Source organism: Cavia porcellus, unplaced genomic scaffold (assembly GCF_034190915.1).
Source record: "Cavia porcellus strain 051 isolate PalLab524CR breed Dunkin Hartley unplaced genomic scaffold, mCavPor4.1 scaffold_30, whole genome shotgun sequence".
Taxonomy (NCBI): Eukaryota; Metazoa; Chordata; class Mammalia; order Rodentia; family Caviidae; genus Cavia; species Cavia porcellus.
The window spans coordinates 46144900-46172497 of NW_026947513.1; the positions used below are offsets into that span (position 1 = coordinate 46144900).

At 41.7% G+C, this 27598-nt stretch overlaps 1 protein-coding gene and 1 pseudogene across 1 annotated transcript in view; one reads left to right on the plus strand and one right to left on the minus strand.

Moving 5' to 3' along the window:
* Positions 1–2707: 2707 nt before the first annotated feature.
* The window catches only part of Slc4a4 (solute carrier family 4 member 4), a 329139-nt gene continuing 304248 nt past the window's right edge, over positions 2708–27598 (plus strand). The window contains exon 1 of the mRNA XM_063240311.1: positions 2708–2840. The gene's annotated coding sequence lies outside the window, so the exon portion shown is untranslated. The remainder of the gene's footprint in view (positions 2841–27598) is intronic.
* On the minus strand, positions 18419–18742 carry LOC100730343 (small nuclear ribonucleoprotein Sm D2-like; annotated as a pseudogene).

Consider the following 27598-nt stretch of genomic DNA (forward strand, 5'->3'; position numbering starts at 1 on the left):
AATAGGTAGTAACCAAAACACAATACATACACTACCATCATTCTATTTGAGACCCAATATTAAATATTTGGTATGTTACTTTATAACCCCAAGATAAATATCCAATGATATCTTTACATTTTTCCTGGTAAAACTGAATGAAAAAACCTTGAATGTGATAGTTACATGTAAGGGTTTTGCTGTATGTTGAACAAAGTGCTTTATATATAATTATCTAGTGATCACTTTTGCTGTATTATATAGATGAATTAAGTACAGAAGTATCTAGTATATAGTATAATATACAAAAGTACTTAATATTTTTAGGACTACTCAAAGTCACACACAGACTAAAAGCCCTGGTAATAACTGTATCTGGAAATGAGATCCATGTAGGTTCAGGGATAAATATCAGCAGTGTGATTATACTCTATCTATTCTGAGTAGCAGTCGAGGACTACTGTTCAGAACTTCCACCTTCCCTGCCTTGCAGATCTTTTTTTTTTTTTTAAAGAGCAGAATATATTTATTGAGAGAAAGAAAGCCTCAGTCTGAGAAGGCGACTGCAGAGATCCCACTTGGGTTGCCCTGCCTTGGAGATCTTCAAACGCCATCCGCAGGCTTCGTCACCTGCTGCCACTAGATGGCGCTTGCCATTGAAACAGGTTTTCTCCTTCTCTCTCCCTGTTTTCTTTAAATGTCTAACAGGACCTTGGATGGAAGGAAACTTGATTAATAAGCTAAACCGAGGGTGGGCACCCCGGAGGTCGTTAAGCACAGAGCGTTACTGATTAAAAAGTAAATCATTATTAGTAGAGGTTACACTGTTTTTTTTTCCAGTTCCATCAATTTTTCGTACATTCTTTTCGTCACCAAGCCATGTGAACTCTAAGACAAAAAGAACAAATGATCCTTTTTTTGGGCCTATGAGAATCAAGTGTTTTAGGATAGGTTAAAGAACTCATTATTCATTACCTGGAAAAGCAACCGCAAAGGTGCCCACATGCAGAGTTGGGAGGAAAGGTTAATCAATGACCTTTTAGAGGAAAAACACACGGATCTCAGTTACTGGAAGGGAAAGCAAATGGAGCTGCTCTTTTAATTGGGGGGTAGCAAGCAGACGCCAGGTGCTCTTCTTACTAACTCAGACCCCGAGGTGCTTCCATTGTCCCCCGACACCCACTCTGGAACGCTCCAGCTTCATCCCCTTCCGGGTGGAGTCTTGAGTCTCCCAGGGAAAGGCCTTCAGGGGTCACTCATCTAGTGCTGTGAAGGTCACTTCTCCGGTTTAACAGAATACATGGGAAATGTGCTCGCTGGAGTTTTCCTTTTCCTAATGCTCGCCAAGCTGACTCTTCATGGCCAGTCCCCAATTACCATGAGGAATCGCCAGTTGTGTCGAAATACATAATCCGCAGCCGGGAAACAGCAGGACAGCAGTGGCAAAGCCTTAACACAGAGGCGACGTGTATGAGTGTGTGTGTCTGTGTGTGTGTCTGTGTGTGCGCGCGCTTGTGAGCCTGCTTATGGGCTACTAGCTTTTGCCATGTGTCAGTGAGTGCCAGTCAACGCTAACAGTCTAGAAACAAAGCCTCATCACTTAGGGGAAAGCTCTAACGCCCCACTTTGGTCAAGCTTCAGTCTGGAATGTGTGTCACTGTGGCAGGAAATGTGCAACGTGCGGACACACGCGAGTCAGATGTGACAACAGACTTATGTGGTGTTAGTATATGTTAATTTCAGATGTTAAGGCCGCTAGGGTGGTTCCTTGTGACTTCTGAGTACTAAGGATTTTGGATCTATGACGTTTTCTTTTTTTTATACAAGCTCTAACTGTCTCGCATCCCAGTAAGGCACTATAGATCTCTTCCAGGTTTCAATGTGAGAATAATAAAGTCTCCACCCTCAAACTCCTTTCCCCTGTCCCGGCCACTCCCTTCTCCAGTTTACTGCTGCACGGTAGCTATAGGTTTGAACTGAAGAAAGTTTTGGAGCCATGAACAGTGAGTCAGTATGTAAAAAATTTTGCGCTTTTTGTGTCTCGGTGGCCGCTGTTGACAATGTTATTTGTTCACCGCCTGTCTCCCTCTCACACACACACACTGGCGCGCGCGACGCGCTGACCGAAGATGCTTGCACACTTGCCCCTGCGCGGCGTGCCGCGCTCCCGGCTGCTCTGCAGCAGCTCCTCAGGCCGCCCCACTGCATCTGCGGACGACCTCTGCCTGTGCAGGGGCTCACTAACCCATGCCAGGGCGCTGCTCCCCAGCGTGCGTTTACCATCCGCGCGGCCCAGGCGCTGGTCCCGCACACTCCGCACCGTGACGCGCGGGCCCCCTCGCGGCCGCAGCCCCACCCGCGCGGCCCAGGGCGCGACCCTCCCCCGGGCCGGGAAGCGGGCGCGATCCGTGGGCTGAGGCGGCCAGCCCCTCGGTGCTCCCGAGCCCCCCGGAGCCGCGGCGGCCCCGGCCTGGCACGGGGTGCGGACCGGGCCGGGCCGGGCCGGGGCGGGCGCAGGCCCCTCCCCGCGGTGCCCGGGCGCGGCTGACGCGGGGCCGGGCGGGGACGGCCGCGGCCAGCTGGCTTTAAATATGGACCGGGGCGGGCGCTGCGGCTCAGCCTGCGCGGCGGCTCCGTCAAAGCCCGGCCCGCACTGGGCGCTGCTGCCGGGCTCGCTGCGGGCGGCGCCCTCGGGGGTCCGCGCACGGGAGGCGCCGGCAGGGGTGCAGACGCCGCCCCGCACACCGCGCGCCCGGGCCGCCCACGCACTCACAGCCCGGCCAGGCGCGCCGTGAAGGGGACGCGGCCGCGGAGCCGCCGGCCGCCACGCTGGAGGAGCGACGGAAGCCGGAGCCGCGGAGGTGAGCGCGGGCGCGCGGCCCGGCACCTGCAGGGGGAGCCTCCGGGACGCCTCGCGGGCGCGGCCGTGGGCAGCTCTCCGGCTGCGAGGCTGAGACGAGCAGAGCCCGAGGGGGGCGCGGAGGGGAGCGCGCCGCCCGCCCGCCCGACAGCGCAGCCGGCGCCGACTCGGAGCGCTCGCGCGGGAGGACGCGGGCGGCGTGCGTGCCCGGCGGGCTGCTAACGGCCCGGGACGTGGCGCGGCCCGCGTGGCCGGGCGGGGCGGGGGAGGGGAGCCCGGGGAGCCCCACACGCGCCGCCGGGCTGCAGAGGGCCGCCGGCCCGCGCTCTCCGGCGCCGCAGCTCCTCGCTCGCGCTTCCCCGCTGCGTCCACCCGCGTGTGCGTGCGCGTGTTCGTGTGCGAGGAGGGCGCGCCGCTCACTCCGCTCTGTCCGGCGGCTCCGGACGGATGCTCGGTGCGGCAGGACCGCGCTCGGGAGCTCCCGCCGCCCGCTGCTGCCTCCCAAACGCGGCCTCTCCCACGCGCGGACCCGTGGCCGTGGGCAGGGTCGTGCTCAGATCCGGGTTAGGAGGGTAACTCCATTCAAAGCGAGGGCGCGCGGGTATTTCTGTGCAGCCTTCATAACTGAGAGGGAACTTTTACTTTCATTTTAAAGTTAAGAGTAGTGATAGGATTCTGGTGTTCTAGGTTAAATCTGGAAATGGAATGTTTTAATTCTATCCTAGAGCGTTTAGATGACACAGCCCATCTGTGGAGAGAATAGGAAAAAGAATTTTATTTTGAATTATTGAGTGTTGACGTTTGTGGAAATAGGGGTACAAAGGATGAGATGGGTATGTTTGAGACATGTTTGAAAAAAGTGAAACACTTCGTAGGAAACCGCCAATCTTTTGTATTTGAGTGTTTTAAAATTGGAGTTTTGGGACTTACTGCTGTTTTGAGGGTAATTCTGGAGACTTGCAAATGTCCACAAGTTATCTCAGCCACTCAGATCGTCAGAATATATCCTCAGTTCATAATGATGTGTTTCCACTAGTACGCCGTTTTTAATATAAAGTAATTTTACAAGTTTGATCGTTAGCGTCATCACTTCGTTCTTGGAAATGATGAGACGTTTTGGACGTACACACATGCTATGAGCAGAATAAGATGCCTTACCCAGAAGAGCTCTGTGCTAGGACCCGGCAGCCTCTAGGCCGGCTTCCTGTGCGCTGGGTGGTAATCTTGCAGTTTTGAGGTTCTGATCACTTGTCCTGATGACAAGCAAGATAGTCTGGCCACCGTTTGCATCTTAAAGGAACAGCCCTGGAGGAGAGGCACCGTCAGGCGAGTGCTCAGCGGGAGTGATCAGTCCTCGACCCGCCGCAGGGGGTGCTGTAGTCCGCGGGGACGCTGTGGGGCGCGGTGGGGGGACCAGGCAGGTGGACGGTGGCATCCTCTCTGAAGACTGGGCGTGAAATTGCAGCCTGCGGTGGTGCATCATTAAGATGGGTCAGAGAGAGCAGGCTGAGACGAGGAGCCTGATCAGACGATCCTGATGAAAGTGTTCAAGCAGTGTAGTTTTGATTATCGCATGCAAGATCCGGGCCACGTGAGACTGGGACAAAGGAAGGTCTGCACTGAGCGCGCATCTCCACGGAAGCCGTCCCCAGGTGCACTTGGGGTTTATGAGCTCAGTATTTCTGGGAGTTGTTTAGGAACACCCAGGAAGTTGGTCAGAAGTGCAGATTAGTCGGATGCCTTCTTCATGCAGGCATCTTAGAGGAAGAACAATGTTTCTTTCACACACGGTCAGGAGCAAGCTGCGTTGCAGATACATTTTGCTCATCTGCTGTATTCAAACACGTGTGAGTGCGCGTCCCGCTGTGGTGCTGTCCACGCGTGACGGCATTCCTATCTTCCCTAGCGGGCACATTTAGCTATTTTGCCCATATTGATGATGGGCGCCCGCTTAGTTGTTCTGTGTAATCCTCATTTGTACACATCAGTTTGTGGAGGTGACTCATTTTATTTTTCATAAGCACATTTACTGTTGCAGTGACCTCGAGGTGGTGGCTTTTGCATTTCTGTGCTCTCGGTAGTGCAGTGGCCTTCTAATCAGGCATCCTGTGGCCGCAGCTCCGAGAGGTGCTTTCCTCCAATATTCTTTGTATTTATAAATTTATTAATGACATTTTATATCTGAATTCAATTTTGGATTGAAATAGTAATGGTAAAACCATGTTCCTCTGTCGTCATTTGTAGGAGTGAGACATCATTGTGTTGTTTCCTAAAAATTTAATAGGTGGAAGGGATTATTATGATCACTGAGATGAGGAAACTAGGATGCAGTTAGCTTTGCCTTTTTAAACCTAAACAGCACGTTGGTGGGGATAGGAATGAACCTTGTATCTTCTGACTAGTAATACATGATTACTGAATAACTGTCAGGGAATGGATAAATGTTTTAATATCAGCAGAAAACAAAAGCAGGTAAGAATTTATCCTGTTTATGGGCACAGTTTACAATGGCGCAGTCTTGGAAGCAGCCTACATATCCATCAGTGGGTACTAAATAATGAAAATGTGTTCACACACAGTGGAGTACTACTCTGCCATAAAGAAAATAAACTTGGATCATTTGTAAGAAAATAGATGCACCTTGAGGCACTGATGTTAAGTAAAATAAATCAGACACAGAAACAGGTATTTCTTATGTGACACTCCCAAGTTGTAAGTAAAAAGCAAAATAAAATAGTTAATAGGAAGTAGCAAGATCTTTCTCAAATAGGGAAGGGTCAAGGGGTAGAGGAAGGGACAGAGAAGGGAGAGAAGGCCTTATGGAAAAGGAGTGAAGCTGTATCGTGTCCCTGTTCCTCCTGCTCACAGGAATGGAAACATCATGTGCTGCACACGTGTCCCAGTAAAGATACATGAGAAATACAAGAGAGGAAGGAAACCTCCACAAGCGTGCACGTCGCTCTGAAACGGGGGTCTTTGTTTCCTTTCCGGCTGGTCACTCAGCTCAGCACCACACCGCTTGCCTTGATTCACACACTGTAATGCCGTAAGGTGTTCACGGGAAAGGATTTTCAGTTTGAGTGTAACCAGTGAAGTTTGTTGGCACACTTTAGGCATCCACAGTGCTCACCTTCTTCATAGGGAATTTGTACCGCTGCTTGATGTATTTCAATATTTTCCACTCCCTGTTCTCCCTTCAATCCCTCTTCGTTTCCTTTACAAAACCTTTGTTTCCATGTTTTCCTTTTCTCATTTTTTCTTTTCCCTTCCTTCCTTTTCTACCTTCCTACTTGAACATTTTCTTCCTGTTTCACAGTATCTGTTATATATTTTGGTCCTTATTTGCACTTTGGATTTCTCACACCAGAAAAACAATGTAGTATTTACACATGTGAGTCCAGTTTATTTTATTTAAGTGTATGATCTCAAGGTGCATCCATTTACCTAGAAGTGTCTCAGGTTTATCCTTCCTTGTATAGAAAAACCACATCTTTGTGCCTTCCATCAGTTGATGGGCAATTTGGCTGTTCCCAAGATACAGCTATTACAAACTGCCACCATAAACATGGGTGAGCATATATCATTGTGATATGATGCTTTTAATTCTTTTGGGAAAATACCAAGAAAGGGAATTACTGGGTCACATGGGCCTCTAGTTTTAGCTTTTTGAGAAATCTCCACACTGGTGGGTATAGCCAATTTTTAGCTCTTGTCTTGAGAGCTGACTTTTGCTTTTTATGTCGTATGTACACAGTTACAAATTGTGTGAAATTAAGATGTTAAAGAAAATTAAATAAAAGATGCTAGCTGATATTTTGTATGTGTTTTTATATACAGTATTTTGTGGGTAATTGGAAAAAGGATTATTCAGTTCAATTTGAATTTTTTTACTAGAAACCTTTAAAAACCTTAGCTAAAACTTCCAGTATACTTTTTAGAGGATTTAAAAATAAAAATGAACATGAATACAAAATGAGAAAAGGGTATATTTTGTTTAAAATGAGTATGTTATATGATTGACATGACTAGAAAAGGTGTTCATGGTATGCTCCATAAGAATTTGGCAGTGATTAAATTCTCCTTTATACTATTTGCAAATAAGTATACTTGAGGGAGCTGGGCCTTTATGTGAATTAATTCTAGCTTTGGCCTGAAGACGTTGTGCTCTCTCACTGTTTCTAGTAACTCATTCATCTCTGGCAACAAAACCTGTGGGCAGGCCACAGAGAGGAAAGGACATGCATTCCAGAAGATGCACTCTACACTGAGATCTCAGACCCTGCCTACTCTTGATACACAGCAGTGCTAATGTGATTGATGCAAGACTTCTAGTCCCACAGCAAGCAGCAGACTGAAAAGAAGAAGACAGACGTGGACTGACAGTGGTACTGATGTGGAAAATACTGGAGAGTGCCAGAGGACGGCTGGGTAGTCAAGGGAGAGGCAGAAGCAGTCTGTGCAGACTTGTCTACACGAAGTCTACTGGCCAGGAGGGCTTACAAGTGAAGTGTTCAAACCCTAAAGGATAAGGGCGTCCAGACCCACTTATGTATCCTGCAAAACTTTTGTTTAAAATTGATGGAGAAATAAGGTATTTCCAAGACAAGGGGCATCTCAGGAAATTCATGATGACCAAACTAGCATTAAAAAAAAAATTCTGGAGGATATCCTAAAGAAGCCAGTGAGACCAACAATGCCAGTATGTCAAGAAGAATGAGTACATCTGGGTGCGAATAGCTAAGCACAAGGGGAAAACGAGCAAATCAGCAACAGACAATGGCACAGTGACGGAATAAGTCAGTTCCTCGGTGTGAATAACTCAGTGTGAAAGATCTCGAGTGTCCAACCAAAAGACAGACTGGCAGAATGGATCAAGAAAGAAAAGCCCAACAATATGCGGTTAATTAAAAAAGAAACTCACAGACTGAAAATCAAAGAATGGAAAACAGTAGTACTCCATGTAATGGGAACCTGGATAAAAGCAGGAGTTGGTATCCTAATTTCTGAAAAAACAGTTTTCAAGCCAAGCCTCATTAGAAGAGACAAAGAAGATCATTACATATTGGTTAAGGGAACAATTCAACAGGAAGAGTTAATAATTATAAGCATATGCATACCAAATACCAACACACTCAACTTCACAAAACAAACACTAATGAATATGAAAAATCAGATATCATCAGTGCTTTGTTATGTGGAACTTCAGTACCCTCTGCCACAGAGGGGAAATCAGCTAGACAGGAAATTGATGAACAAATATGAGAGTTGAGCTAAACCTTCAAACAAATGTTCTTAATAGATATCCAAAGAGTGTTCCATCCAATAACAACAGAATACATATTCTTCTCAGTGGTACCTGGGAATTCCCCAAAATAGACTATATGCTAGTCAATAATGCACACTTTTTAAAAAACTTTACAGAGAGAAAAGTAAATGAAAATAAAAATAATACAGAGTTTCAAAACAGGATAATAAGAAATTAACAATGGCTAATATATTGCATATTGTTACCTTCAAAGTAGTTGCTCAGATTACAAGATATAGGCATGAAAAATTAATTAACCAGTGTAAGCACCAACCAATCCCTTCAATGAACTAAAAGACATTAGTAGTACAATTATGTTAGCTGTCTTGTGTGATATATATATTTTTTCTTTTCCTTTCCTTCATTTCACCTTTCTCTCATCCCAGGTTTTCTTTCCCTGTGAGCAGCTTCTTTCCCTTTCTCAATATCTATTGCAGCTGTTGACTGTTACTCTTAGTTTCTTACACTAGGAAGGCAAGACGATGCTTACACATGTATGTTTGATTTATTTCACTTATGACCGTACTGCTTGCTTAAGTAAGTGCAAAAGAGTCAAAATTATCCCATGTGTATTACCAAGCCATAGTGCATTGAAACTAGAGATTAATGGTGAAAGACATCTCAGAAACTATACTGACACATGGAAATTAAATAATATTCTCTTATTGCTTTTTTTTTTTGTACCAGAGATCAAACTCATGACCATGCGCTTGCAAGGCAGGCACTTATGCCACTGAGCTAAATCCCTGGCCAATATCCTCTTGAGTAATTCATGGGTAGATGAAATTAAACAAGAAATTAGTTTCTACAATCAAACAGAAATGAAGTATGACATACTGGAACCTGCGGATGCAATGAAGGCAATTGTAAGAGAGAGCTTTATAGTGGTGAATTGCACATCAGATAAGTGGAGTGAGCTCAAATAAATAACCTAATGATGCACCTCAAGGTCCTAGAAAAACAATCATCGAAGCCCAGAGTTAATATTAGGAGGGAAATTGTATGACCACAGAGCAGAAAGTAATGAAATTGATATTAAAAAAATACAAAGAATGAATTGAGTTGGTTTTTTTTTTTTTGAAAGATTAAGCAAAATAGATCCTTAGCCAGTCTTACCACAGTTAAGGAAAGAAAAGGCCCATATCCATGCAATTAGAAATAAAAAGGTGAAACCACAATAGGTTTTGACAAAATCCAGATTATGAATGTCTACTTTGAGAAACTACTCTAAGAAAATGGGAAATTCAGAAGAAATGGATAAATTTCTAGATACATATGAACACAAAGCTGAACCAAGAAGATATAAAAATTCTAACCCAACATCTCTCATTGAAGTTGAAGAAGTAATAATAAAGAAATACCAACTAAGAAAAACCCAGGTCCTGATAGACTGATTGCCGAATAAGATCTAATGCCAGTACTCCTCAAACTCTTTAATGAAACCAAAAAGGAAATCATACTTGCAAAAGTCATTCTTGGAAGCAAGCATTAACCTGACTCCAAAGACAGAAAACAGCACAGCCAAAAAGAGAACTACAGACCAATCTTTAAATGAACCTAGATGTGAAGATCCTCAAAAGATGCCAGCAACTAGAATGCAACAAATAATCCAAAAGATCATACATCATGACCAAGTAGAATTCATTCCAGGAATTTGGAGGTGATACAACATATACAAATCAATATACATATTATATCATGTTCTAAACAAGCTAGGATGAAAGTTTCATGACTATCTCAATAGAAAAGCATTTGACAAAATCCAACATCCATTCATGATGAAAAAACTAAAGAAAATAGGAATACTTTGAAGGTCTTTATCTCAAGCTAATAAAAGCCATCTATGACAAACCATCAGTCACTATCATTTTAAATAGAGAGAAGGTAAAAGCTTTCCTTCTAAAATCAGTGACAGGATAAGGATGTCCATGGTCACCATGCTTCAATATGATTCTCAAAACCTTAGTTATAGAGGTTAGATAAGAGAAAGAAATAGAAGGGATACAGGTAGGAAAGGAAGAACTTAAATTATATTTCACGGATGTCATGATCATTTACATAGGGTACCTTCAGAACTCCACCAAAAGAGTCCTAGAATTGATAAGCAAATTCAGTATTATAGCAAGACACAAAGTTAACACTCAACAATTAGTACATTCTTATACAACAATAATAAGTCTCCCTGAGAGAAATCAGGGCAACAATATCTGCCATAATAGCATGGAGGAAATGAAATACAGTGGTATCTCAGTTCATGAACTTAATTTGTTCTACAATTCTAGAAATTTTCATGTTTGTGTGGGAAAGATTCTTGAAGTCATGTTCATTACCTGATGCGGAGATTGCAAACAAACCAAAATTTTGCCAAATGCTTCTGTTTGTGAACCAAATTGTTTGCCAGCAAAAATGTTTATGAACTGAGGCCCCACTGGACTGTTCATAGGAAATAACCTAATGAAGGAAGTGAAAGACCTCTACAGTGAAAGCTGAGTATACTGTAGTACTCTGAAAAAGAAGATCAAAAGGGATTACAGAAAATAGAAGGATCTTCCGTGTTCCTGGGCTGGCAGAACCAATATAGTAAAAATGGCCATACTTCCAAAAACTGTTACACAGATTTAACATTATTCCAGTGAGAATAGCAGTAGCATTCCTTACAGAACTGGAGAAAAGAATCCTAAAATTCATATAGAACCAGAAGAGATCTAGAGTAGTAAAAGCCGTTTTGGGGAACAAGGGCAAGGCAGGGAGCATCATAATCCTTGACTGCAAGTTATACTACAGAGGTATAGTAATAAAAACAGCATGGTATTGGCAAAAACAGAAACCAAAACCAAAAAACCAAAACCAAAACCAAACTTGTGGATCTGTGGAACAGAACAGAAGATGCAGAGACAATTGCAAGCAGACTCAGCTACTGTGTCTTTCACAAAGGGACCAGATCTGTGTGCTGGAGGAAAGGGTTTAATAAATGTTGCTGGGAAAATTGGCTATCACATGCTAAAAATTGAACCTGCACTGATATCTCTCACACACACTAAATTAAAATCAAAATGAATAATGACCTAAAAAAACCAAAATACCTACTCTACTGGAAGTCAAAATAGGCAAAACTCTTCTTTTATTATTTTTATTTTTTCTTAACTTTATTCTGATATTTATTGATAAATATTTGTCATACATATTGACCACATTTGTCATAGGGAATTTGTACCTGTTCATAAGGCATATCAATTCTTCTTTCAAAATAAGTAGAACTCTTGAAGACGTAGGTGTGGGCAAAGAGTTTTTGAACAGAACCATGGTTACACAACAGGTAATTCCAGGAGCCAACATCGGAGATCATATTGAATTAAAAAGCTTCTGACAGGAAAGGAAACCATCAACAGACTGAGTGACAGCCCACGGAATGAGAAAAAAAATTTTTTTTACCAGATATTCCTCCGACAAAGGACTGATACGGAAACTACTCAAAAAATTAGCCCCCCATTTAAAGACCCAATAAAAATGGGCATATGAAATGAAGAGATACTTTTCAGATGAAGAATTACAAATGGCCAATACATACATGAAAAAATGCTCAATATTGCTGACTATTTGAGAAATGCAAATTAAAGCAACCCTGAGATTCCATCTCACTCCAGAAAGAGTATCTATCATAACAAACCAAATACTAACAAATGCTGGACAAGCTGTGGGGAAAAAGGAACCTTCTTCATTTGTGGTGAGAGTGCAGACTGGTGTAACCACTGTGTAAATCGGTGTGGAGATTCTTCAAAAAACTAAAAAAAGAAATTCCATTTGAGCCAGCTGTTCCCCTTCCGGATATCTTCTCAAAAGATTTAAAGAGGAATACCAAGTGACGCATGCATACCTTTGTTTACTGTAGCACATTCATGGTATTTCAATCTTGGAAGTAATCCATGTATCTGTCAACATATGAGTGGGTAGTGACATTGTGGTGTTTAACCTTAATGGAGTGGTACTCTGCCATAAAGAAGGACCAACTTGACTCATTTGTGGGAAAATGGGTCACCTTGAGACCACATTGTTAACTGAGATAAATCAAAAATGCAAGCTTAAATATTGCATGGTTTCTCTTATATGAGAGGCTCAATATATAGATAAGGCAATTATGAAAGATCACCAATAGAAAAGATAGAAAAAAAGTTACTGTAATCCACATGGACAATGTATCTAAGAGTGTGCCTTGATTTAATGCAATTATCTTGCGTGTTTTATATGTTTTCTGGCCTTTGAGTCTGGTTGTTAATTTGTATATATGATGATTATAGGGGCAAGATAAATAAATGAATTCAATGCTGACCAAAAGGGAGGTGGAAGAAAAGAGGAAAAAAGAACTGAGATGTGTTATGTGCCCGTACCGATTTCTCACCATGAATGTAATCCGTGTGTGCTGCAAACATGGACTGATAAAAATTTAGAAAGTGCTGTGAGAAACAAGGCACAGTGACTGAGGACTAAGGTGCAGACTCTAATAGTCTCGTCTCATTATGCCTCCATTTCTTCTCTCTGGTTTCTTTTTTCTGTCCCTCCCTCCTTCCTTTTTATTGAAATACAAGATGTATTCAGAAAATGGCGATGCCACTGTAGCATCAGTAAACAGCCCAGTGATTTTCCTGAGTGAATCTATCTGTATAACCAGCCCCAGAGCCAAGATGTAAACAGCTGCGCACCAGCCTGGCACTCCTGTTTCTGGGGCGTCCTCACCTTCCCAGCGGAACTCTGGAGAGCAACAGAGATCACTGTTTACCTGTTACTAAGCTTTCTAGGAGTGAGTTGCGTGGTGTGCGCTCTGTCTGACTTGACTTGCTGAACACTGTGTTTGTGAGACTTGCTCACCCTCACTGCTGGGTCAGTGCAGTGTTCCGCCTCAGGAGAATGCCGCTCTTCTTTATCTCTTTCAGTCTTGATGGACACTTGGGTTGTTTCTGGGTTTTGGACTGGTGAGAACTGTGCTGCTGTGCACATTCTTGGATATATGTTGCAGTACACATGGGAATTTCTGTTGTGTGTGTTCTGAGTGAAATTGCTATGGCGGTGTCTTTCAAAGTGGATACAAATCCATAAACAGATACACATTTATGAATGAGGTTTTCCTCTTCCTCAAATTGTTATGAAGAGCTGGTGCTGTCTTTTTTTTAAAAAAAAATTTTATTTAAAGAAGAAAAAAAAGCAAAACAGAAAAAAGAGTAGAAATACAGAATTTCAAAAAAATAAACAGTAAAAAATCACTAGTTGATAAATTACATATTGTCCTCTTAGAAATAGTTGTTCAAGTTACAAAATTAAAGCATACGAAACGGACATTCAAATAGTAAAACTGCAAACATTTCTGCTCAACAGTCTAACAAAAACTTAGCAATATGGTAATCAGTCTTACACACTTAAATGTACATGCAGTTATATCCTTTAGAGCACTTTCTTTTCCTCTCTTTTTTACAATAGCAGTCACACATTTTGGGTTTCCTACATTTCTTATTACTTTTTACACTAGAGACACAATGTGATATTTATAAATATGATTCTTATTTATTTCACTTAAGAGGATAGTCTCAAGTTGCCTCCATTTATGTATGAAGGTCTTAAGATAATCCTTTTTATAGCTGAGTAATACTCCATTGTATAAAAATACTGTATCTTTTTCATCTACTCTGTGATTGATGAGCTTTTGGTTGTTTCCAAGATTTAGCTATTACAAATTGTGCTGCTATGAACATGGGTGCACATATATCACTGTGATATGACCTTTTCAGTTTTTTCTGGGAAAATACCTAGGAGGGGAATACCTGGATTTTACTGATTTTCTATGAATGTAGAATTGTATCCCATTGTGGTTTTAATTTGTGCTTTTGAGGGTACGTTTTCATATGTGTATTGGTTTTTCCCTGTGTGAAGTATTTGCTCAGGTATTTTACTCATGAAATTTTTATCCAGTGTATAGTCCCATGAAAGAAAGAAGGAAACTTTGAATATCTGGGGTGTGAACGTCTTTCTTTAGAAAACTGAGCTAGCCAGGAAAGCTCATTCACCAATGTTTTCATCTAACGAAGTAATTAGTAGATAAAGAGATTAGAAACATTTAAATTGGTAAATACTGGAATCTGGATCTATGAAATACTATCTTTAAAAAATAGGAAACCTAAACATCAACTTAATACTATGCTCAAAAGCATGCAGAACTTGTTATTGTTAATGCCAAAATAGAGCATCTCAGATGTGGGTTTACTCAGCAATCCATGGAGATTTGCATTTGGGAGATTGGTACCTGACCTCAGGCCTCAGCTCTCTTTACTAGTTGTTTAATTTGGGAGATTAAAAAAACCTCTGTGTTTCTATTATTTTCATTTCTAAAATGTTTGTAAAACCTAATTCACAGAAGAGTTATGAGAGACCGATGAAGTGATCGTTATGAAACCTTATACAGAGCTGTGAATGTCCATACATATGTTATTTATTATTATTACTGCTCTCTGGTGTAGCATTCCTTACTCTTGGGTTGAGTTGTGCCAGCACTGAGAACAGTCCTGGAATATTAATGAATGTTTGTTGGCTGAATGAGCAAAACATTTATGTATCTTTCTCAAGCTCTCACTCTGAGTGACTCAAACTGTGATGTATGTATGTATATATGTAAATTAGGACTTTTACCTTATTATTGCTAAAGTTCACTTGGGAAAAGGTTTTACCAAGCCTGAGATTGAAAAATTGAGACTAATAGGCAGCAGTTGAGGTCATCCCTTTCATTGTCTAGTTCATATTAACCTTGTGCCCCTAAGTATCCTGTGCCAGACCTGGGGAGTCCTTGAAATGCTTATCTCACCCCCTGCTCCACGGGTGATCCCACAGAGCCTACACACTGAGTATTTTTAGCTTTTATAATTAGAATGCTGGCTAACAAATTTCCAGATTTAAAATATGCTGGTGGTTTTGCCAGTGCTGATACCTTGGAAACCATGTTTCATGCAGAATTTAACTTTTGAGGATGAATAATAGCTGAAAACTAGAGCTTATGTAGAGCCTTTTTTCAGTGTAGGACAGATAAGCATTTCTCAGATATGTTGACTGTAGCATCAAAATAAAGGTGCAGTGTTCACCTTTGGAAACCTTTATGTAGAGCAAAAATTCTTCAAAAAGTCTGATTCTCGGGGCTGGGGATTTAGCTCAGCGGCATAAGCACCTGCCTTGCAAGCAGGCAGTCATGAGTTCGATCCCCAGTACCGATAAAAAAAGGAAAAAAAAGACAAAAAAAAAAAAAAGTCTGATTCTCAACTATCGGCTTGAATGTGTGACTTCTTTTTCTTTATCTGAAAAGTGGCTTATTGGCATGTAATTTTAAAATTAAATATAATTAAAATGCATTTTATTTTTTTGTTGGAGAGTTACATGGTGCTCATTTAAATAACAGCAGGTAATCTTTTATAAAATCAGACTTGCAGCAAAACGAACTTGCAGTTTTATGTAGAAATGTAGATTTTCTTACCTAAATACTGCTATCTTTGTTTTTTTCTTTCATCTGAACTATTTATCTAATAGTTGGTTATGTTCTTGGTTGGTTTGCTTTCATAATTTAAGTGTAACTGTCTTACAGTACTCGGAGTACTGAGCACATAACACAGTACTTCAGGAAGGTACATCAGTCTGCATTTTATAAGGATATTAACATTTGGGTAGTGTATCTCCTGTGGGCTCCATCCAAATGTGCTGACTTAGCGGAAAAAGGAATCATTTGGCAGGTGGACAGCTTTCATATATTTGGTATAGTGGTGGTATACCTATAATCCCACCACTGGGGAGGCTGAGGAAGGAGGATTGCTGTAAATTTAAGGCCAGCTGGGCTACATAGTGAGTTCAGGCCCAGCCTGAACTACACAGTGAAACCCTGTCTCAAAAAACAAAACAAAACAAAATGTGGGTTTCAGAAAACCTCATCTTTTGTTCTAAGTGACTTCATTTCTTTGAGAAGTTAAGTGGAGTTGTCCAAAACACATGCATCCAAGCATGTCTGGACATTGCCATATCAAGGACTGGAAGCAAACCCTGCCTTTGGACGTCACTGGTATATGGGACTCAGAAAGCTTGGTGCTTGGTTTAGGGAAGGATAACTGATCTTGAGACTACAATGTTAAGTCAAATAAGTCAGACACAGAGAGTTAGCTTTACATGGTTTCTCTTACATGAGAAACCCAAATGCAGTGCTGGGAAAAGTAAAGAGGAGATGGTTGGATTCAGGGAGGCAGCCTTTTAAAGATGGGAATGCCTTAGAAAAATGTTGGGAAAGTGGAGGGGACCAGAAATAATCCCAATATTATATATATGAGGTGTGATCAAAATAGATGGTGACTGTTTAAATTTAAAAGTTCATTATGGAAGCTGGGTGTGTGATTTATGCCTGTAATCTCAGCACTTGGGAGACTGGAATCACTGAGTTCAAGGCCAACCTGGGCACCATGGTGAGTTCAAGGCAAGCCTGAACCACATAGTGAGACCCCGTCTCCAAAACACAACAAAACATTGCTTTTATTACAGTAAAAACCACGTTGCCTTTGTGTCCTCTCGGACCCTCTCCATCGCTCTTGCACCTTCTGAAGCAGTTCTGAACGTCCTCTTTCCTCAGTGTTTTAGGAGGTGAGATAGAAATACAGTGACTGTCTTGCCAGCTGCCATCTAACCAAAGGGAGGCTTGTGAAACATGCTGTGTCCTCATCCACCTGACCTGCTGCCATGCACTTGTGGCTTTTCCTCAGAGACAAAACGGCCACGAGAAGTAAATGTTAATCATGTCCAGACACTGAGGCAGCCGCAACAGGTCAACTAAAGACACTCATGAAGGAGAACTTCAGGACTGCTTCAGAAACTACAAGAAGGACTGCGTGTGTTTAAAGCAGGGGGAGGATTTCCAGGTGTTATGGCGCTGTCTTTTACAATAATAAATTTTTAAAAAAGTTAAAAATTCTCTGTATTTTTTGATCACACCATGTATGTACCAATTACTTAAAAACATAAATTTTATATATCACGAACATATACCATTAAAAAAGAATCACCCCTAAAAGTACAGAAGAGGACCCTGACAACTGTAGTAGTAACCTGGTCCTGAACAGGAACAGGTTTGCTGTTGCTTTTCTTGGACTCTTCAGCCTGGAAACTTGACTGTGTGGCCAGATTGGAGAACGCCTGATGCAACCTAGGTGTCAGGGTTTATGTCAGGTGGTCCCTCCCCATCTCATATAGTCATGGATGCGGTTGAATCTAGCGTTTGTGATTGGTTTATTGTCTGGCACTGGAATTGATGGTGTGCTACACCCGCCCAAGAGTGGGGCTGGCATACAGTGTAATGGCAGGAAGAAGGCGTGTCTTTTTCTCTTTTGAATGGTTCATTCTTACTGTTTGCGGCTGCTGAGAACCACTGCTGCCCCACCTTCTCGCCATGCCACTTTGCCTCTTAGAGCCAACTAAATATAAACCAAAAACTCCAACTTGTAAGAAATAAACCTTCCCTTCCCTAACTTTGGGCATCAGGTATTTTGTCTCAACAACGAGAGAAAAAATAACTAAGACACTAGGGGTTGCATCTTTTACTCTAGGAGGGTCATGAGCAGATGTATGAAACTGTCCCTCCATGAAGCAGGTGTGTTGGGGGGAGGCTCTGTGGCTGCCACAGAGTGAGTGACCAGTTTCTTGGGTGACCAGATCCTGCCAGCCCTTTGACCTCTGGGGATAGTGTCCTTGGAAAGGTGACATTAGCAGAGAGCAGAGTCTCAGGCAAGGGGTTCGCTGAGACACTGATTGCAGTCACCCTCAGAAACTTGCATTAACAAATTAAACTGAACTCAGCTTACACTTTTGCACTTTTACAAGTCGAGGTTCTTTGCCAGGGTTAAAAAGATAAGACAGATAAAGAATGTCTCAAAAGATTTAGATAAATGAGATCAGATAATTTCCTTTGAAAAATGCATTAAGAAATGAAACAAAAAATGTATCCAAAAACATCAGAAGAAAATATAGTTTAAGCTCTCAGATGTTTTTTACAGTCAAAACATTGAATTCTGGGATATTTTCCTTTCCGATACCCCTTACTCTTCCAGAGTAGCTGTCTGTGTTCTGTCTCTCTTTCTTTCTTTCTCTCTCTTTCTCTCTTTCTTTCCTTCCTTTTTTTTTTTGAGAAAAGGAAACAGTGCTTTATTATTGCTACAGTCATAAAGGGCTGGTCCTGGGGACAGGGAGCAGGCCCTGACGGAGGGAGGAGGCTCCTACTGGCCAGCGATGTGTGGGTTCTGCAGCACCACAATGACGGAGTCCCAGTGCAAGACTGTCTTAGAGATGTGAGATGTGGTCCTGTTGTCGGGCGTGGTCTCCTTGTGCTTGCTGCTCTTGGGGACCTCGGTCCGCATCTCCTTCACGTTCTCCAGTGTCAGACTGCTGTGCTTGGCACAGGTCTTCCTTCACCCAGCTGGAGCTTCTTGTTGCTGAGCACCTGGGTGCTGGTCTTGACGGACTGGATCAGCGCAGAGAGCTGACCTGTGTTAAATTCCTCCTCCTCCGCTTTGCAGCTCCTCTGGGGTCATCTCACTCTTGGGCTTTTGAGGAGGCGCATGGGGGCAGCTGTGACCTCTGGTTACTCTCGTCCCCTTTACGTTGCTTTGGTCTGTGTTCTCTTTTTCTGTCCTTTCCAAAATAGACCATCTTCCTTTATTAAAAGACAAAAAACATTGACTTGATCATCCTGTTGCTTACTGCCTTGGCCTGCCCTTGAATTCTCCTTCCGGGTTTGTGTTGTCCTACCCTGTAAGCTTCCTCACCTTTTAGTGAGCACAGCCTTTGTTAGCTTCACAGTGGCCATTAACGCTGTGGATCACACAGTATTTATCTAACGGAATGCTACTTAGTCAGTTAGCAATTCTGAGTGGACCAATCAGAGACACCCAGGTACCTTGTCCAACGTTTGGTGAACTTTGTTTTTGTTGCTGTCAGGCCCAGACATTTCTTGTGAAAGCTTTTGTAATCAGGTTTGGCATGTTGTATCTTTGGAATTGGAAGCTTGTTATTAGGGTTGGTATATGTCATAGTTTCTTGGAAGAATTAATCTACCAATATGACTGTTTTATTTGCTCTGCATTGCTCATAATATTGCATACTATTTATTAGAGACTAAAAGTGAGTGGGAAGCAATTATTTTTCAAAAAGCTTCTTCTGTTTTTAAAATAACTGTAGGCTCACAAAAATTCACAAAAAATCAGTACAGAGAGGTTTTTTTTTTTTTTGGGTATTCTTTGCCCATCTTCCTCCACCCAGCAATGGCTTTCAAGATTCCTAAAAGGCATTTACCAAAAAAAGATTTATGAGGAGTTATAATTTTTATGTCTGATCTGAAGAGATACTTGTCCTTCTTTGTTAGTTGTTGATTATATATCAGCACTTATCAATCAGTCGATGTGTAAAAATGGAGAATTAAACCTACTGTTTGTGGTTTCAGCTGACGGGGACCTCTGGGACGGGCAAGGAGTTGTTCACACACCTACTTAGTTGCATCTCTGTGAATTTGGTGTTTGCTGCACTCAGTCATGTTTTATACCGATCATATGACTTTTCAATCAAGATGTTGCTCACGTAAAACTTCGGGAAGACACATTAATTGTGTGGGAGTAGAACTCCTCTGTGGCACAGGTGCCAGGGGATCATGGTGGCACTGGGTTTTATGAACTGAGGCAGCATCACTGTACCAGGCACTCTTTTGTGTGTCTTGTGATAGATGTAAATGCACAGTACATTAAGATGCTTTAGGATGTTTCTTATATAATACTAAATATTATCTGCAGTGGAATCTAAGCATCCTGCTCTTCGTGAGCATATTAATACCATGCTGAGCACCTGTTTGAGTTTGAATGTTCTCTTTACAGGATCTTTGAGTGCTGTTATATGATTGATATCTGAACCTCATGCAGCCTTACACAGATACCCTCCTGAAGGTTTGGTCTGCAGCTCAAGGGAGGATAACTGGGAAGGCTTAGAGCAAGGTGCTGTCCACAGTGAGCAGAAACAGAGCAGACAGGGCTGTGTGGTTGGAACAACGTCTGAAGCTTGGAAGGGGACTTTGCCAGCACCTGTAATGTCAGGGACATTTTCCCAGGCCTAACGTGCTCAGAAGCAGGGCACCACATACGAGTGAGAGAACTGGGGTAGGAAAAATAGAGAACTTTATGTAGTACGTACTTACACGGATAGCTTTACATCCCAAGAAGAGAAACTGGCTTTTCCAACAGAAGAAGGTGTACTACATATTCACACAATTTAAAAGAAAAGATGGACATGTTGTATAAACAGACCTGAGCTTTGGTTGCTTATTTTCTCTTTACCTAGGAGTTTGGATTTAATAGCACTTTGCTTGAGTCACTTATAATTTTGCTGAATAATTTCCCATTCTTGGGAGTTGCTGTCACTTGTTGCTAAATGTTGGACTAAAAGACTGTGGCTGACCCTGAAGCACTGTCTGTATGGAGGGCTGCTGTCCTGCTGCTTTCTCTCAATTCTCACTCTTACCAGACAGAATTTGTACCAACAAGGACCCTTTGCACAAAAACCAGAGCAGCAGAGAAAAGATGGTTAAGCATGGGGCTCAGACGCAGGCTGGTTGCTGCAGAGTCAGAAGCTGGAACGGTAGCTTCCTAGTCCTGTGGAGAGAGTGAGGGTTCTGCTCTAGGGTGGGCATCCAGGCACTGGGCCCAGTGTGTGAAGCAGTAGGGGCTGATGGGGCGCAGTGAGGGCGGGAGGTGCTGGGCAGGGGCTGTGGACCGAAGGACGGGAAATTGTATTTCAGGGAGCCTGACTTGGGGATGCTGTGAGCCTGTCTGTGTCAGTGTGCAGGCTGATCTGTTTATTGTCATCAGAGGACAAAATATTTTCTATTACTTACTTCTACTTAATTAAGTGTCTTAACTAAAATTGTCATAAAACATTTTCTTTTTAATAAATAGGAGATTGGACACAGGGATTTTGCATTGATTGTGTCTCAGATTGCCCAGGCTGGGTTGGAACTTGCAGTGCCCCTTCCTCAGCCTCCTGGAGGGCTGGCATTACAGATGTGTGCCCCCATGCCTGTCGCAAAATACTTTTTGGTGTATATCATTCCAAAATGAACTTCACACATGTACATCCTGTCTGAACGAGATATGGAGTATGATTTTCCCTGTGGCTCCTCCCTTGGTATTTATCATATCATTCAGTGCATCTGATGTGTGTGTGTGTGTGTGTGTGTGTGTGAGTTCTTAGCCTTCCTAAAAGAAAAAGAGGTAGGAAGTTCAAGCTGATGTGGAGTCAGCCCCTTCACTGCCTTGTATGAGGATCTCAGGCATATAAACTTGGCTGCTGCTGGAGGCATCCTGTACTGTGATCCTTGGACCCCTGCAGGTGGCCAGAACTTCTCTTGTAAAAGGTTAGAGATACACAAGATTGGATGTATGTCTTGGGGCAGGGAGGCGGTGTTGTTGAGTGGCTGTCACTGATGAGACCTATATACACAGAGAACATGAAATTGACAAACTGTGGGAACAGTTAGGGGACCTCAGGAAGGTTGTGAGGTCCAGAAATTGTGCAGCAAGTTTCTGTTACTGTTACTGAGGCCTTTTCGGATCTACAGGCTGTTGTGCCTATGGGAATTCCTGTCAGTGTTCTTTTCTGAATCCTCAGGGACTGTCAATGTTTCCTTGGCCAGGACTCTGGAGCTGGAAGCCAGGTCCCCAGGCTGCCTCCCATACTGTCCTAGGCTAGGTTTGCTGTGGAGCAGTTTCTTAGATTGTGCGGAAGCTTTACGGGCAGCTGCATGATGAGGAAAGCTGTACTGGACAGGGAGAAGTTGGAGTGTGAAGCAGTAGCAGCAGAGGTCTCATCATACCCGGCCCAGAGCGCTGGAGGCGGGGAGACCTTTGAGCTGCCTGCCTCACAGTAAGAGCCAAAGTTTTCTGCTCCTGTTGCAGCAGTCCTGAGATGCGGGCTGCCCCTGAGATGCGGGCTGTGACCTTGGGTCAGATGGCTCTCTGCAGAGAAGGTGACTTCCAGAGCGTGTAGCAGTGCTTCTCTGGTTAGTAAGACCTTGAAACCTAGTACTCTTGATATTAATGCGTTCTAATTCTTTTTGCAAGAGGGAAATACTTGACATTATTTTAGTAAGAAGTAATTCAATGTATTATGTGTTTTAGTACTATTTACATTGAAAATTTCTACTGAAAAGATGCAGAAAGAATGGTTTCTGATAGTGAAAGTTGAAGGATGTGCGTGTGTGTATGAGTTCTTAGCTTTCCTAAAAGAAAAAGAGGTAGGAAGTTCAAGCTGATGTGGAGCCAGCCCCTTCCCTGCTTTGTGTGAGGAGAGGTGGAATGGAAACAGGCCCTGGGGAGTGGCCCAGGGAGGGCCTCCTGGCCGTGGCCTTCGCCTTACCAACCACACTGCTTCTAGGTCCAAACAGTACTGTGTACGATCAATAAATAAACGTTAACACTTAATTAAATTGCTGTGTTTCTTAAGCATTCCAGAATCATTCTTTTCGATGTTTCAATATTTAAATTCTGTGAGTATATAGTAGGTCACCTGGAGTGTTTTAGAAATTTGGTTTTGAATCAAAGTAATATTCTCATGGAGATTTAGCCTCTGCCAATTCATCTCTTATTCATTTGAGGACATGGTTAACTCTTTTGGATATGTTTTATTTCCTTCATATTCATTCAGATGCAAATACATTATTTGAAGTGAGTTACTCCCTCCCAATATGGTAACTATCATGCTATTTATTTTTAAAGGACTATCTTCGCAGTTAATGTTAATGATAGACAGTTAAAAGTGTCACAAGGCACTCCTTTAAACATAGAGTGTGCATATTTCTTTGTGTTAATATCCAATTATTTGCTATCCAAATCAACCTAACAGAGTAGAGGAGGAAATATGATACTTCCTTTGGAAGATTTTTGAATAAAAGGCCTTTCTGGAATTAAAGTCTGCAAACTATAGGAATACTGTCTGCATACCCAAGTTATTGTGTTATAATTCACAATACCAAGAAATGGAACTACTATAGATGCCATCAACAAAAAGATGAATGAAGAAAATGTGGCATATACACAGTAGGGAGCATTTTTCAGTCATAATGAAAAATGAAAATTTGTCATTTCCAGGAAAATAGATGGCTCTGGAGACCATCATGTTGAGTGAAATAGGCCAGATTCAGAAAGACAGACACTGTTTGTTCTTCTAATGTGTGGAATCTAAAAAAAGATAACATACAAGCAGACGATCTTACTCGACTAGAGAAAGCAAACAGGGAGGAGGTAGTGGGTTGGGTGTAAAGGCAGGTGGTGGGGGTGGACATGGTCAGAACACAGTGCCTACACTGGACCCTCCAGGGAAGGGTGGGGAGAGAACGGCAAAGTGAAATGAATCTGTAGAACCAGTACGCACTACAAAAAAGATACGAAGCTAATAACAAAGAGTCTTTCTTGAATGCAGTGTTTTCCTTAATTTAGGTTGCTTGTGCTTATTCTCAAGTTCTTCTAAAGAAATGTGAATATTAGGAGTGAGCCACAAAAATAATTTATCTAAATATTTATTACGTGATCATATTGGAAGGTAAGGATTACATGGACACCTGTGAAGGATCAGGCTGAGTCGGGGAAGTTTCGTGTTGGCCTTACCTCCTTTGATGGTCACTGTTCCTGAGGCGAGCAGTCTTCGTGGGTTCCAGCAGGATCTCGGAGTTACTGATACATAAGCAAGGCCCTTGTAGGTCTTCTCGCAGCTGTAGCTGGCAGCTGTTTTCCTCCTGAGATGAGAAGTGTCTAACACGTTTATGAGTTCATGTCTGTGTGTGACTGGGGGGATGTTTGGGAAGTAAATGTAGATAAGAGATTTAAGGTTAACTGATGTTTAAAAATGTATTAATGTTTAAATAATGATGAGTGGTAAAAACTCATCACATAACAAGCCTCTTCTAAAAGCAGAGATGATTAGAAGTGTGCATTTTGGAGATTAAAATACATAAACCTTCATTTTAGAAAAACATTGAGCTTGTCTAATGGTGACCAAGTTTATACCTGCGAAGATTATGCCCGTATACGTTTTTAATTCTTGCAATGATGAAAATTTGACATTTGTAGAGTTGGTATCTTACTGTCAGAGATCTGAAGTAAAAATTAGTATTTTGGCAAAATTATTGTCTCCAAAATGGGAATAGGTTAGAAGGAGATATACTCTAATATCACCCATATTTAAAAGCCAATTGATACTTTATTTTTTTAAAGAAAGCATGCTTGCAGGTAGGGTCTTTTGTTGAGAAAAAAATTCTCAATCTTAAGCCATAAGTTGTAAGTTTTAAAATAAATAAATGCCAGAATATATTACAGATAAGAAAATTATCTATCAAAATCACTTATATTTCAGTACAATGGTGTATTAGTTTCTTTAGTGTGTAATCGGTTTTTATGTCATTATTTAAATTTGTACATGTGACGCAGTCATGGCCACAAATATGTATGTGGTCAGATGATAACTAGCACAGAACTACATTAAGCTGAATTCAAAACTACTCACAGAATTTCACAAATGAAATGTTAGTAAAGTCACTATTATAGAACTTTAATAAGATGCGTAAGAGGAAGGATATCTAATGGACAAAATATTGCAAATTTCAGCGCTATGCTATTGGAATTTATATTTTCTCTGAAAATCAAGGACTCACTAATTTTTCACCCACAGGGAACTCAAAGGATGACAAAAGGGAAGGAACGTTTTATGTGAGTGTTGGCTAGTTAGTCTGATAGTCTAAAGAAATGGAAAAAGAAAATGTAGGCTTACACTAATGGTTCAGTTTCCAACAAACCTGGTGAGTTCATTTTAAATGTGATTTGCTGAAAACTGATAATGGGTTTTAGCACTTAGTGTTTTCTCCTCAGAGCACTTTCTAAATGTTGAATAATTAATTGGTACAACCCCCATGTGGCGGTAGCATAGCAGGCATGTCTTTCTGTGTACCAGGAAACCATTACAGCAGAGCCTGGAACCGTTGTTTTATTTTTAGAGGTGTCTTTGCTTCCCAAGGTGACTGGTGTTTTTATTGCCATCCTGGCTTCCAGTCGCAGGGTCACAGGAAAGTGACAGAGGATGTTGAAAACTTGAAACTTTTTCTTGTTACTGTTTCCATATGGACTTCACTTTCATGCCCCTTTGCCTGCTGCCCTGCAGACTGATGTCTGGCTTGTTTGTGCAGCCAACATCACGGCATCTACTGATTAGCTACCTGGAGAGCCTGGGGTGAAGTCCCTGTGTCCGGTGGGGCAGGCCGCCCAGCCCTCAGGTTCTCCAGCTCTGAAGCAGAGTGGAACCAGGTCCACGCTGGAGAGCTGTGAGCCCGTGTCCTTTGCACGGCTCACTCAGTAACGACCATGCTGTGGTCACTCTGGCAGGTGGATGCTGAGTCTCCGTGAATGTGGCTAACACTTTAAAGGGAGAGCAAAACTCCATCCTTTGGCATTTTACAGAAGCAAAGTCCTAAAATCACAGGGGTGCTGGCTCCCACTTGCTTACCTGACTGAATTTTAGGCCCAGAGTGTGATCCCAGAAGGCCTGCAAGCCGCTGACGTTGTAGACAGAAAATATATCCATATTCATGATTTTTAAAGCTTTGACATACACAAGACATTGAATATTTAATATTGATTGGTGTCCCTTATGAATGTTTATATGATCTTTTTCGAATAATAAAACGAAATATTAGCTGACCACTCCTCCAAAATCTGAATGAAAAAGAAGTGAGGACCTATAAACTGCAGGACATCTAAGAGATGTTTTTATGTTATCAGAGAGTGCGGCGATGCAGTCAAAACCAGAGAATAGGGGTTGTTTAATCATGATATGTTCCATTTAGAGCGGTAGCAATCACCTGTGTCTCATTTGTGCCTGGTCCTGAGACCTGTGCAGCCCAGCTGCAGCAGGGCCCCTGCCTGGTGGGGTGGGGGGCGCTCCTGCTGCACATGCGAAGCTGAGCCACCTTCACAGAGACAGCCATGCCTTGTGGGACGTTGCTCGCTGACATATGATACTACTTACTTGGAGAGAGAATTCTTTGCCTCTGTGTAGTTCTTTCTATAAGCAGTGTGGCTGTTTAACTGAATATTTGTATATTAATTTAATCTTTGCCAATAAGATCAGGTTTTTTTAGTGAAATCTTTCTTTTTTTAAAAAAATTTTATTTAAGGAGAAAAAAGAAAAAAAAACAGAAAAAGGGTACAAGTTATACAGAATTTCAGAAAAAATAAACAGTAGGAAATCACTAGTTAATTACATATTGTCATCTTAAAAATAGTTGTTGAAGTTACGAAATTAACGCATATAGAAGGGACTTTCAAACAGTGAGACTGCAAACAGTTTTGTTCAGTGATCCAACAAAACTCAGTAATATGGTTATCTTATACACTTAAATATATATGCAGTTATATCTTTTAGAGAACTTTCTTTTCCTTTCTTTTGTACAATGACAGTTACACATTTTGGGTTTTATTACTCCCACAGTTCTTATTACTTTTTTTTTTTTTTGAAGAAAGTAAAACCAAATGTGATATACCAGGCCAGAGTCAGTCAAATCAAAAGGATGGACATAATACATAATGTAAAAACAAAATACAGGGTGACCAACAATGGTTACCATAATGCCTCTTGTTATCTTAAAAAGAATTGCCTATATCATCAGTTATAATAAAATTGAACAAAACAGTAAAGAATAAGACCAATAAAACCAAAACATTGGAGACATTAGAGGACTTCAAAAGAAGATAATAGTCAACCAGAATGGGCGTCACAATGAATCTTATTGTCTTCATAATTGTTGCCTATACTTTCAAACTTGGTACTATCAAGCATAACACAATAGAGGAAAATCAGTCAAAACAAGATGGTGAGAGCAATACAGAGTTTCAAATCAAGTTAATAGGAAATCAAAGTGGGTTACTATAATATATACTGCTATTTTTATTTATTTTTCCCTTAATTAAAAGGATAAAAATGAAAAAGTAGATAATAAAAAGGAGATTGAGATAAAAAAGAGGGCATAACAAAACAGCGCAGGTCAAAACATAGCCATTTAAGCAAAATACTGTTTCACCACAAGATAATCTAGACATAATAGTAGTTACCATAGTGTCTCTTCCCTTAAAATCTTTGGGTATAACTTCGTATACTGTAGTATTAAACATATCAAGACAATGTAAAATGGTTCAAGAGAATGACAGTATTACAGGGTATTTAGAATCAACTAACAGAAAATGAACAATGGTTTCTGTATAATCTCCTTGTCTATAAAAGTTTTTGTTTATATTATCACATATAATAAAATCCAATAAGATACAAGTTAAAACCGATGGAGACAGAAGAACAAAAGCTTGGTGGGACTTCAA